Genomic DNA, 13,158 nt, shown 5'->3' on the forward strand with positions numbered 1-13,158 from the left:
CCCCAATTCACTTATATTACTGTGGAGTCCCAGCCTGTGGCTTGGAAGAGTGCTTTCCCAGACTTTTTCGAACTTCACGTTTCAGTTACATGTTTAGGAAAATGGAAACGATTCCTCCTCTCAAAGGTTATTCGAAGATTTTTTTTTTTTTTTTTTTTTTCATTTCTGTGTGCCTAGCCCCATTTTAAGAGCGAGGCATATAAAGACAAACCAGCCGCGGGTCCTCCCTTTCTATTGGTTGTAATGTGGCGGGGTAGACACGCTGGCAATTACATAAAATAGGAATGTGTGATAAGCAAAGATGAAGAAGATAGAATACTCAACTTGGTGGAGCTTACACGCAGGTATTTGAAAGAAAGGGAATTTAAACGTCCGGGTGAGGGTTGGAGGAGTGATCCAGCGTTTGTTATGAAACACCGTGTTCTGGATCTGCCTACTTAACGGTTGAACTGGCCGAGTGCCGGGCGGGATCCGGAAAGCCCTTGGATACCGGCTGAGTTGATTCTGAAAGCCAGAGATTACCAGCATGTAGGGTATCTTGGAGCAGCAAGGAGTCTCTAGATTGAGTAAATGCAGTATAACGGTATTTTTCAAATACGTTTACATTGTGGTAGGATTGACATTTAGTCGCGAAGTCGTGTCCAACCCTTTGTGACCCCCGTGGGATTTCCCAGCCAAGAATACTGGAATGGGTTGTCATTTCCTTCTCCAGGGGATCTTCCCCACGGAGGAATAGAACCCATCTCTCCTACGTTGGCAGGTGGGTTCTTTACCACTGAGCCACCAGGGAAGCCATCTCATAGGATTAATAGAATACAAATTCATTTGAAAGTCAAATAAAAAGTGTTTTTCCCTCAGCATTTTATAAATAAATGTCTTTTCCTACAAATGCCACCATTATTATATATGAAATTAAATGTGTCCTATTTCTGCACTTTTCTATTGCATGAATCAATTTTTTCTTTTACTATATGTCGTTATAACAATTTTATGCCTACATTAATATCTGTTTGGGCAAGCCCATATTCCTACATTCCTTTGCTTATATTGACAGGTGTGTTTTTACAAATGAATTTCAGATTTTAAAACGTCGTTTTCCCTCTGTGTTGTCTCCCCAAAACACAGTGTTGGTGGGATTATGACTGAAATTACATTGTGTTTTTTTTTCCTTTTTTTTTTTTAAATTGAGCTATAATTTACATACTGTAAAAATTTACTCTTTTTGAAAGGGTATCTTACAGTACAATTCATTGTTTTTTAGTATATTCACAAAGTTCTGCAAGTATCACCATTATCTAATTTCAGATCAGTTTCATCACCTACAGAGCAACTCTGCTTCCATAAGCAGTCACCCAATTTTCCATTCCGGCCAGCTACTGGAACCACTAATCTACTTCCTGTCTCTGTGGATTTGCCTATTCTGGCACTTTATATATAAATGGAATCACAGAATTTGTGACCACCTGTGTCTGGCTTTTTTCACTTAGTATAGTGTTCTCACAATTCATCCATGTTGTAGCATGTGTCAGTACTTCATTCCTTTTTATGGCCAAATACTATTCCATTGTATGGATATACCACTATTGTTTATCCACTCATCTGCTTATAGATATTCATCATTTCTCTGTCCCCTTTGGAGAAAATCCTACTGAAATCCTTTGCCCATTTTAAAATTGAGTTATTTATCTTTTTATTGTTAAGTTGTAAGTATTCATTATTATGAATCCAAGTCCCTTCAGATATATGACTTGCATTCTATAGGTTGTCTTTTCACTTATCTTTCTTTTTTTTGGTCTTTTCACTTTTCTTGAGTTAGTTTTACTGATTTTAAAATCATCCATTTTACCTAGAATTTAAAATGTTTTGCATAAAATTTGATTAAAGGTCTCATTCTTTTAATCTCATTTGTATGGCTACTTCCTTCTGTTCTGTCTTTTTTCTTTTCTTTTTATTTTCCTTATCCTCACCCGGGTCTTGTCTATTTGTTCAACTTTTTGAAGAATCCATAATTTAGTTTTAATCATCAATATGTTCATCAATTCATCAGTAGCAAATTAAAGTTGTTTTTTTTTTAGTCTTTATTACATTTGTTACAACATTGCTCTGTTTTATGTTCTCTTTCTTGGCCATGAGGCATGTGGGATCTTAGCTCCCCAATCAGGGATCAAACCCACACCCCCTGCATTGGAAAGTGTAGTGTTTAACCACCAGGGAAACCCCTGAAATTTTGTTTTTATTCATTATATTCTCCTTTTGGTAATATTTAATGTTTTTCCTAGTTTCTTAAGTTAAATGCTCAGTTTACTTATTTAAAATTCTTTTAGAATTTCCCCAAGAAAATTTCTTGGTTGGTACAACCAAGTCTGATTTTCTACACTCCATTCAATTGCACTTTGTGATATTGCTCATTGAAAAAAATCTCTCTAAAGTGAGAGAGGTCAGGCTGAGGTCATTTTCCCTCCTGTTTGCTGCATGGTCAAAAAAAAAAAAAACTGACATGAATCTGAATGACTGTGCATTTCCTGGTGCTCATTTGGGTAGTATTAGGTAATCTGCCAACCCTAAGGCAGTGACAGCTTGAAGTTCATATAAAACTCATATGACTGGACCCTATAACCTCTCTCAGTATCCTGTCCTGACCCTTGAAACTTGCCACTCCCTCATTGTTTCAGTGGCACTTTCTGTCTACAATCCAAATAGCGGTGGTACACATCCATACCTGCCTCCTTGAGTATCTCCCTGAATCCATTTAGATCAGCCCCAAATTGGAAAATGATGACACTGGATCTTGTCATTCTGGCCTGATGTCCTCACCCACAGCAGTGGGAGTTATGATGGGGAAAAAGAAAAGATGGAGAGTGGGCTTTCACAGGGTCTCCAGTATATTCACCAGCACCCTTTGGGGTGTCACCTTCTACCTCAAGTGCTTTTGAATAATTTTTCCAAACATTTCCTATGAAGAAATCTGCTATCACTTCTAAAAACAGTTTAGATAGCAGATAACACAATCTGCTATCACCTCTAAAAGCCTTCTTACAAATGAGAAGTCTGTCAAAAAGAGAAGAATGGAGCAACTGTTCAAGAAATAGAGTGTCTAGCCCCAGCTCAGCCTCTGTTGAGTCTTGGCTATACTTGTGCTAAGTCCTTTATAGCCAGGACGTTTCCCAGTGTAGTTTTAAAATATGACTCCTGGGACTTCCCTGGTGGTTCAGCAGCTAGATTTCTCACTCCCAATGCAGGGGGCCCAGGTTCAATCCCTGGTCAAGGAACTAGATCCCACATATTGCAACTAAAAGATCTCAGATGACGCCATGAAGCCAGAAGATCCTGAGTGCCACAACTAAGACCTGGTGCAGCGAGGTACAAAAATAAAAGAATAATCTTTTTAAAAATAAATAAAACATGATTCCCCCTCCCTCCCCCTCGCTTGAGCTAGCTTCAGTGAGCCTTGGCTGTTTGTATACTTGGAAAATAAGTCAATGACCAAGAGTGGGTTTACACAGAAACAGACTCAGAGACAACAGACTTGTGATTGCCAAAGAGGGATGGGGGAGGGACTGATTGAGAGTTTGAGATTAACAGATGCAACTGTTATATAGAGGATGGATAAACAAGGCCCTACTGTATAGCACAGGGGTTTATATTCAATATCCTGTGGATTAATATCCAACAGGCCATATGGAAAAGAATATGAAAAATAATGTATGTATGTATATATATGTATAACTGATGTTATACATCACTTTGCAGTACAGCAGGAATTAACACTGTAAATCAACTATACTTCAATAAAAAAAATTTTTTAAAGAGTGGGTTTGCAAATCATAGACCCTCGGTGAAACTGTGACTGGCTGGTATCAGTTAACCCATTCCCAACTGAGAATTCAACAGTGACAAAGCTAAACCAGGAGACACAGCAAACCCCAGAGGCCCTGTTAGCAGAATGGGAGGATTATACTCAATGCTTATTATTCTTTAGAGCCTTAGGAGAAGCACAGTCCCTAAAGAGATCAACATTTTGTTCCAGGTTTCTCTGATGAAAGGCATAGGAAGAAGAAAAACCAAAAACTGAATTTTTGTAATCCTGTTAGACAAAACTCTTTCACCCTGTAGGCTGAAACTACTTAAGGCCAGGTGTTGGAAGATTAGCCTTTTCTTGTCATATTTTAGGTCATACCAAATTATTTGCCATACTGGATTATTGTGACTAAGGTTAATGTGCTGAGTGGCCATGACTAGGCTCTTGACAATTGGAATGTGGATTTCTGGGAGAGCCAGAAGAAGTAGGGAAACCCCTAGCATCTGGGTTGCTTAAAAACACTTGTCAATGCAGCACTTCCCCCACCAAAACATGACTTTTCATAGGATAATCATGAATGGACTTGCAGGTAAAACAGTGTGTCATCTCAAATGTGGATTCTCATCAAGGGCCCAAGGACAAAGCCATTGGAATCACAGCAGAGGGGACAGGCGACATTCAGGCTTGGGTTTCCGCCAGGCCACAAATTCCTGCAGGACTAATTTTCCTGGAGAAATAACCACCATCAGAAAAAGATCATGGTTTTAAAACCACCATCAAAATCACCATTTGGCAGCAATGATAGTAACAATGGAGTCAGACAAGAATCATCAATGAATGCTATAGTGTATCAAAGAAAGAGGAGTAGCAGCATGTTTACATAGTCTCAAGGTACTTCCTCACAAGATACTTATTAGGCACAAAAGGGAAATAATATGTTTACAGCAGTGGAGGAATCTAGCAAACACCCCTTTAACTAAATGAGCCATGTGATAGGTGTCATGCATCTCTTGGTATAATGCTGTTAAGTGAACACATCACATAGTTCCCGCCAAAAGTTTCACAACCTGAGTGTAATTATAAGGAAATAGCAAACAAACCCAAGTGGGAAAATGTTATACAAAATAACTAGCTTTTACTCTTTTAAAATACATAGCAAAAAATGTCATAAAAGACAAATCCTGTGGAACTATTCTGGATTAAAGGAAACTAAAGAGACATGCCACTTGAGTGTAAGCCATGCTCTGAGATATCTTTTGCTAAAAAGACATTAAGGGGACAATTGGAAACAACTGAATAAGGTTTCAAGATTATTGTAGCAGTGTTGATTTGCTGATTTTAATCATTGTACTGTGGTCACGTAAGAGCATATTCTCGTTTCCAGGAAACACACTGAAAATTTTAGAGGGAAAGGAGCATCAGGTCTGCAATTTACTTTCAAATTGTTCAGAGAAAAAAAAAATTAGATGTAATTTAGTTACATTTAAAAGCAAATGTGAAAAAATGTTAACATTTGGGGAATCTGAGTAAAGGGGATACAGAAATTCTTTGTACTATTCTTGTAGCTTTCTCTAAATCAGGAATTATGTCAAAAGAAAAAAAATACCAAAAGGAAGAAGAAAACTATCACAACAGTAAAACAAACTTAGAAGTGTTTAAAAAAGGAGAGGCAACCCACTAAAGTACTTTAAGAACTGAATTGCCAGAAAAACACCAGATCTGAACTGTTGGGTCCTGAATTTGACTCATATTAGCATAGCAAGGCATCTCAACCTCTCCAGCAACGCTTAATCCCAAATAAAGAGGGTAATGGCAGAAAAGAAATATTTTAGGAGTTCAATTCCATGGAGAAAGTTTTCATCAGTAACTGTCTCAGGGATAATCCGAAGATCAGTGTTAAAACTTCCCAACAAGCAAAAACAACGTAACCAAATGTTTTGACTAAGGCACGCCCTCTACTTGTAAGGATGTGTCAGCAAACTGGTGCTGGAAATTCAATCGTGTTCAAACACAGTCACCCAGCCGTGGGTACCCCTGTAGTATCAATCCAGTGCTTACCCTATAACACCGGCTTACTGAGCTGAGGGATGTGAAACAACTCTGAGGACTTGACCAATGTGTGGTGTTGATATACTGAAGGATACCTTCTATTTTCTCCCCTTTAATTAAGAAGTTTTTTGTAACTGTGTTTTTCCTCTAGTGTTTACATCAGATGTCTGGGTACTTATTTTCTAAAAGGTGTAAGATGCAGCTGATCTGCAAAGAGGAGCAAGAGAATGGAGCAGATGTGCTGAGAGAATCAGAAACAGGAACCAAATGAAAAGCAGAAGGAATGAAGCTTGTCTCCTGAGGGCTGTATTGTTTTGTCTCCCTATTATCTCACCTGAATCCATTCAGATCTACTAAAACTCTAAAAATGCATTCTTGGCACTACTCTTTCATGCCAACGTGCCCACCAGCTGCAGTGGAGAAAGGAGAGAGAAGTGGGAATAGGTAGCCAAAACAGTGAGGATTTTCCCAGGACTCTGGCATGATAAACACCAGCCTGTCCTTAGATACAAGTTTCAGTACTAGAAGCAACTCAAGGGGGTTCCTTGCAATAAAAGAGGAACTGTAAAAAAAAAAAAAAAAGAACAAGAGGAAGAGAACGCCTGATGCAGCAGGATCTGGAAAGAGAAGGACTTAAGAACACAGATGGAGAGATTGGTCTTGAACAGGAAGAGGAATACTTCATCCTGGTAATTAGAAAAAGAAATTCACACACACATATTTTTAAAAAACTGATTTTTTAAAATTCTGCAACCACGTTAGTGGCTCAGTTGGTTAAAAACCCACCTGCAGTTCAGGAGACCTGGGTTTGATCCCTGGGTTAGGAAGACACCCTGGAGAAGGAAATGGCTACACACTCGTGTTCTAGCCTGGGAAGTCCCATGGACAGAGGAGCAGAGCGGGCTACTGTCCATGGAGTCACAGGAGTTGGACATGACTCTGACTAAACCACAACAACCACAAAAGCCAAGGTAACATGTAACCATCAAACCCTGTTTTTAAACCTGTTGAATCAATGAACAACTTGCCTTAGTGAACATCATTCAATCAGTGTCAACCCCTCATTTCTCAAAGTCAGACTGTCTTCAGTCAACAGCAGTCTCATAAGAGTAATCATCTCCCAAGGATGATGTCTATCTACGTATGCCTCTGAAAATACATTAGCTCCTGAACCCCAGCTTCCCCAAACCCTGTGGCCAGAAGGTTTACAGTCTGCTTTGCCCATAGGGATAATATCTGACCAAGATGTCTCGCTCTTATTGTGTTGCTGTTGTTTAGTCACTAAGTCGTATCCGACTCTTTTGCAACCCCGTGGACAGCAGCCCACCAGGCTCCTCTGTCCATGGGATTTCCCAGACAAAAATATTGAAGATCTCCTTCTCCAGGGGGATCTTCCTGACCTAGGGGTCAAATCCGAGTCTTCTCCATTGGCAGGCAGACTCATTACCATTGAGCCACCAGGGAAGCCCCTCTCTTTCTGTAAGCAGTACATTTAGTGAGCATTTCTGGTTTCTTCCTAGTATTTATGGACATATCTGCATTCCTTTCTGCTTAAACCAAGATGCTTCTCTTAACAAGTAACAGAAAAACTAGCTCAAATGTCTCAAGCAATAATAAGTGTATTGTCTTATAGCTACAAGTCCAAAGATGGTGTAGGCCCAGCTTCTCTGCTCTGCCTGTCTCCGTGGGAAGGCTTTGTCCTTAAACTGGCTTCCTTCATTCTAACAGGATGACAGCCAACACCAACTGAGGCATATGTTTCTATGTTTAGCTCCAACAGGAGAAATAAATTCCGTCTGCCAATCAGAATGAAAAACCCTTCCCCCCAAACTTCAGTCTGATTGGACCAACCTGTGGACTAGTAACTCTCATCAGGATGTCAGATGTTGCTAGGCTTAATCCTTGACTTTTTAACTCAAAAAAATTGTTTTAATTTAATTAATTTATTTATTTGGCTGCACTGGGTCTTTGTTGCTTTGCACAGGCTTTCTCTAGTTGCAGGGAGCAGGGGCTGGCTACTCTTCCTTGCGGCGCATGAGCTTCCCTGGGGAAGCACAGGCTCTAGGCGCACCGGCTTCAGTAGTTGCAGAACTCGGGCTCAGTAGTTGAGGCTCGCAGGCACTAGAGCTCTGGCTCAGTAGTTGCGGCCCATGGGCTTAGTTGATCCTCAGCCTGAGGAAGCTTCCTGGCCTAGGGATCAAACCTGTGTCTCCTGCATTGGCAGGCAGGTTCTTATCCACTGCACCATCAGGGAAGCCCAATCCTTGACTCTTGAAACAGTTACCTCCAAGAGAATGGTGACATAGTGATTGACTCAAACTTATCAGCATCCACTCCTAGAGCCGAAGATGGAGTTAGCTTCCTCCAAGTCATGTGAGCTCTGTTGAGAAGAAATGCACGCGGACAAAATTAAGTTCTTTAGAAAGGAAAAGGGGTGCTTCTCTGGTGGTTCCGTGGCAAAGAGTCTACCTGCCGACACAGGAGACACTGGTTTGATCCCTGGTCTGGGATGATTCCACATGCCGGGGAACAACGAAGCCGATGCTCCGCGACTGTTGGCCTCTGCTCTAGAGCCCTGGAGCTGCGACTACCGAAGCCCCTGCACTCTAGAGCCCTTGCTCTTTAACAAAAGAAGCCGCCACAGTGAGAAGCCCCTGCACCCCAAGTAGAGAGTGTCTCTTGCCAAAACTAGAGACAAGCCCTCGCAGCAATGAAGACCCAGCAGAGCCCAAGATAAATAAACTGTAAAAATTGTTCTTAAATAAAAAGGAAGACGGGGACGCGGATACCAAGAAAACAACCAAACATGGTCGCAAAACTACTGGACCTTTTCTTTTATGGTGTACCCATGACCACCTTCTACTGAAGACGTCTAATTTCAGATCTTCAAGACCAGGTCTCTTTCCAGACTCTTCCAACTGCATATTGGGTTGCTGTACCCAAGTGGTTCGCAAATTTTTCAACCTTGCTTTCGTCCTGTATTTTCTGATGCCAATGTGATACACGCATCCAGCCATCCAATCATGTACCCTTCATTCACTTAATTCCTCAAGGTTGCCGAATAGTCAACCTAATCCCTCCCTTTTCTTCTTCCTTTCTTTCCATTGGCCTCGCCATGAGGCATGTGCAGTCTTAGTTTCCGGTTGTTCATTGTTGTTCCGTTGCTAGTATTTGTGACCTCATGGACAGCAGCACGCCAGTCTTCCCTGTCCTTTACTATCTCCTGGAGTTTTGCTCAAATTCATGTCAATTGAATCGATGATGCTATCTAGCCATCTCATCCTCTGCCACCCTCTTCTCCTTTTGCCTTTAATCTTTCCCAGTATCAGGATCTTTTCCAATGATTTGGTTCTTCACATCAGGTGCCCAAAGTATTGGAGCTTCAGCTTCAGGATCAGTCCTTCCAATGAATATTCCAGGTTTATTTCCTTTAGGATTGACTGGTTTGATCTTCTTGCTGTCCGAGGGATTCTCAAGAGTCTTCTCGAACACCACATTCAAAAGCATCAATTCTTTGGCACTCAGCTTTCTTTAGAGTCCAACTCTCACATCCGTAAACGACTACTGGAAAAATCATAGTTTTGACTATACGGACCTATGTCAGCAAACTAATGTCTCTGCTTTTTAATATGCTGTCTAGGTTGGTCATAGCTTTTCTTCCAAGGAGCAAGGAAGCATCTTTTAATTTCATGGCTGCAGTCACCATCTGCAGTGATTTAGGAGCCCAAGAAAAGAAAGTCTGTCACTGTTTCCATTGTTTCTCCATCTATTTGCCATGAAGTGATGGGACCGGATGCCATGATCTTAGTTTTTTGAATGTTGAGTTTTAAGCCAACCTTTTCACTCTCCTCTTTCATCTTCATCAGGAGGCTCTTTAGTTCCTCTTCACTTTCTGCTATTAGAATGGTATCATCTGCATATCTGAGGTTGTTGATATTTCTCCTGGCAGTCTTGATTCCAGCTTGTGCTTCATCCAGCCCAGCAGTTTGCCTGATGTACTGTGCATATATGTTAAATAAATAGGATGACAATATACAGCCTTGTCATACTCCTTTCCCAGTTTTGAACCAGTCAGTTGTTCCATGTCCAGTTCTAACTGTTGCTTCTTGAACCACATACAAGTTTCTCAGGAGACAGGTAAGGTAGTCAGGTATTCCTGTCGCTTTAAGAATTTCCCACAGTTTGTTGTGATCTACACAGTTAAAGGCTTTATAGTAGTCAGTGAAGCAGAAGTAGAGGTTTTTCTGGTAATCCCTTGCTTTCTCTATGATCCAACGAATGTTGGCAGTTTGATCTCAGGTTTCTGTGCCTTTTCTAAACCCATCTTGTACATCTGGAAGTTCTCAGTTCACAGACTGGTGAAGCTTGAAGGATTTTGAGCATAATCAAACCTGTGTCTCCTGCAGTGGAAGGACAACCAGGGAAGTCCTTCTTCCCTCTTCTTATCACATTACATCCCCAGTCAATTAATTCTATTTCTTAAATATAATCCATATTCCTTCCCTCCTCTACTTCCTAACTATCTCAGCACCTGTTTACAAAAGCCTCCTAACTGATATTTCTTTTCCTGCCATTCTTGGCCTCTTTGAACAATCTTTCACATTGTCAACAGATAAAAAGTAGATCTGATTCTGTCACTGCTTAGATTAAAAACTTTTAGTGGCTTCTCATTCTGACACATTAAGAGTAGAGATGGTGGCTGATTGGGCTGATGTGAGGTTAGGGATCTGGATTAGCGTCTCCTACTTCTGGGGCTTCCCAGGTGGCACTAGTAGTAAAGAACCCACCTGCCAGTGCAGGAGGCATAGGAGAGGTAAGTCCAATCCCTGGGTTGGGAAGATCTCCTGGAGGAGGGCATGGCAACCTCCTGAGGCCCAGCCCTGGTGGATCCAGGAAATTCGAAGCGTGCTCCAGACGGGAATTAGCCTGAAAAGGAGAGAAAGAAAAGAAGACATGGGGGAAACCAGTCTTTCCAGGAACTGGTGCATCTCTTTATTTTTCAGGAAAGCTTTTATACTTTAAGTTGTACATAGAGATCAGTGGATAATACAAAGTCATGCAGGGTCAGCAGACCTGACCCTTATCGAGACCAGGCACTCTTTATGCATGCATACAAAGGTCTTAGGTGGTTTTACATCATCTTCTGGCCAGGGGGCCTGCTAACATTTTATGACCCTTTCTTTCTGATAATGGTCAGTCAACCAGAAAACTTATTTTCTCCAAAGGTGATTTTTCTTAAGTCAGCGCCACTCTCCAAAAACACCAGATGAAGTTGCATTCCTACAGGGCAAAGGTGCAGTGGGCTATAATCAAGAGAATAATTTACTAGCTTAAGGTCTAACGTGATTAATATCAAAGGTTATTACTTATTTTTCCCATATGCCAGTTACATCAATTAATGTATATTAAGGGACAAGGGGTGTGGAGACTTAGCAGCAAATATTGGCTCAACAATGGAACCCTCCACTGCTATATTTCTAACAACCCACTAATACCACACTAATAATTTCTAACTTCTCAAAAGACTGTATTTAGAAAGTCTAGAGCGTCTCGCGCCTCTCACGGTTGGAAGGCTGTGAACAATCACATGTGTGGTTGTAAGAGGCCGGATAAACTTGTCAGGCAGGCTAAAGAGCCATCAGAGGAGTTTTTGGACTGAAACACTCTTGTTACGCCCAGGAGACTTATTAACTGGAGCTCTAAGTTAACTCTTTTCAGAGAAAGGTGGTGGGGGATAGCCCCCTGTTAATGTCAGAAGAGTTGGTGAAAGGCATAATGCAATAAGGCGGACAGACTCTACTTTGGGGGTGGATGCTCGAGAAGGTCCAGGGGGGTTCCCTCGAGGCCTGATCTCGCCTTTGCCTGTCAGGCCTCTTCCTCATGACCTTTGCCACGGGCGGGATTCCCCATGCTGGCTCCCGGCAGCAACCCATTCCAGTATTCTTGCCTGGAGAATCCCACGGACAGAGGAAACTGGCAGGCTACAGTCCATGAGGTTGCAAAGGGTAGGACATGACTGAAGTGACTTAACACGCATGTCCATTACTGAAAAGTTAAACTTTTGGGGGGTTTTAGAACAGTAACCCCCAGAAGAGCCTCCGGTCATCTACATGCATGTGGAAGTGTCTGCCCCAGTCCTTTCTCAGGAAGATGAATACCTGTCATATGACATGGAAACCTACCTTTCAGGTGGGGGGCCTTAAAAGACAGAAAGGCTAGGATTCTCAGAGCCACAGCCTGGGACACCCAGAGTGGGGTGCTCTACAGTGAACCTGGTCCAGAGCAAATGGAGTGAGCAATGAGGCTGTTCTGTTTCAGAGGAGCACACTGCTAGGATTGGAGGCTAGGCAGGCAGGACTTGGCTGCACTGTAGATGAACCTGGAATGAACAGGTGGGAGGGAGAACAGGTGCTTCTGTGAAGCAAATCGGAACGGACGACCTTGGCCTGGCAGTCATCAGGGCTCTTTCCCCTACGGTTGCTGTTGTACCAGTCCACGGCAGTAATCCCTTCATTTTCATTGTTGAGTAGCATTCCACTGTGTGAAAACACCACAATCTCTTTATTCATTTACCTCATGGAAAATTAGATTATCCACTTGAGTTCTTTCCCATTTTAAGCTACTTCAAATAAAGCTGCTGTGAACACTGGTGTACGTGTCTTCATGTGAATATGTACTTTCATTCTTCTTGAGTAAATGCTTAGGAATAGAATGGCTAGGACATATGAGGTGCATGTTTAACTTTTTAGAAAATGCCAAATTGCTTTACAAAGTGATTATACCATTTTACATTCCTATTAGGAATGCATGAAAGTTTTGGTAGCCTACTTCTTCACCAGCAGTTGGTATGATCAGTTCCTTGGTTTTTGTTTTCATTTGAGACATTCTAATCAGAAAATAGTACTGTCTCACTGTGGTTAGTCTTTGCATTTCCCTGGAGGCTAATGATGTTGAGTGTCTTCTCATGTGTTTACTTGCTATCTCTATATCTTTTTTGATGAACTATCTGTTCAAATCCTTCACCCTTTTTAAAAAATAAGGTGGTTTTCTGATTACCAAAATTTGAGAATTCTTTAGATACTCTAGATATGTTTCTTTATAAGTTCTATGACCTGCAAATGTTTTCTTAGTCTGTGGTTTACCTGTTCATTCTCTTAACAGAAGTTCTAGGCTTGTGGTTGCCAAGGGAGAGGGGGTTGGGGGAGGGATAGATTGAAAGTTCGGGATTAGCAGATACGAACTGTTATATATAGAGTGGATAAACAACAAGGTTCTACTGTATAGCACAGGGAACTATATTCAATATCCTG

Source organism: Capra hircus, chromosome 3, assembly GCF_001704415.2.
Source record: "Capra hircus breed San Clemente chromosome 3, ASM170441v1, whole genome shotgun sequence".
Taxonomy (NCBI): domain Eukaryota; kingdom Metazoa; phylum Chordata; class Mammalia; order Artiodactyla; family Bovidae; genus Capra; species Capra hircus.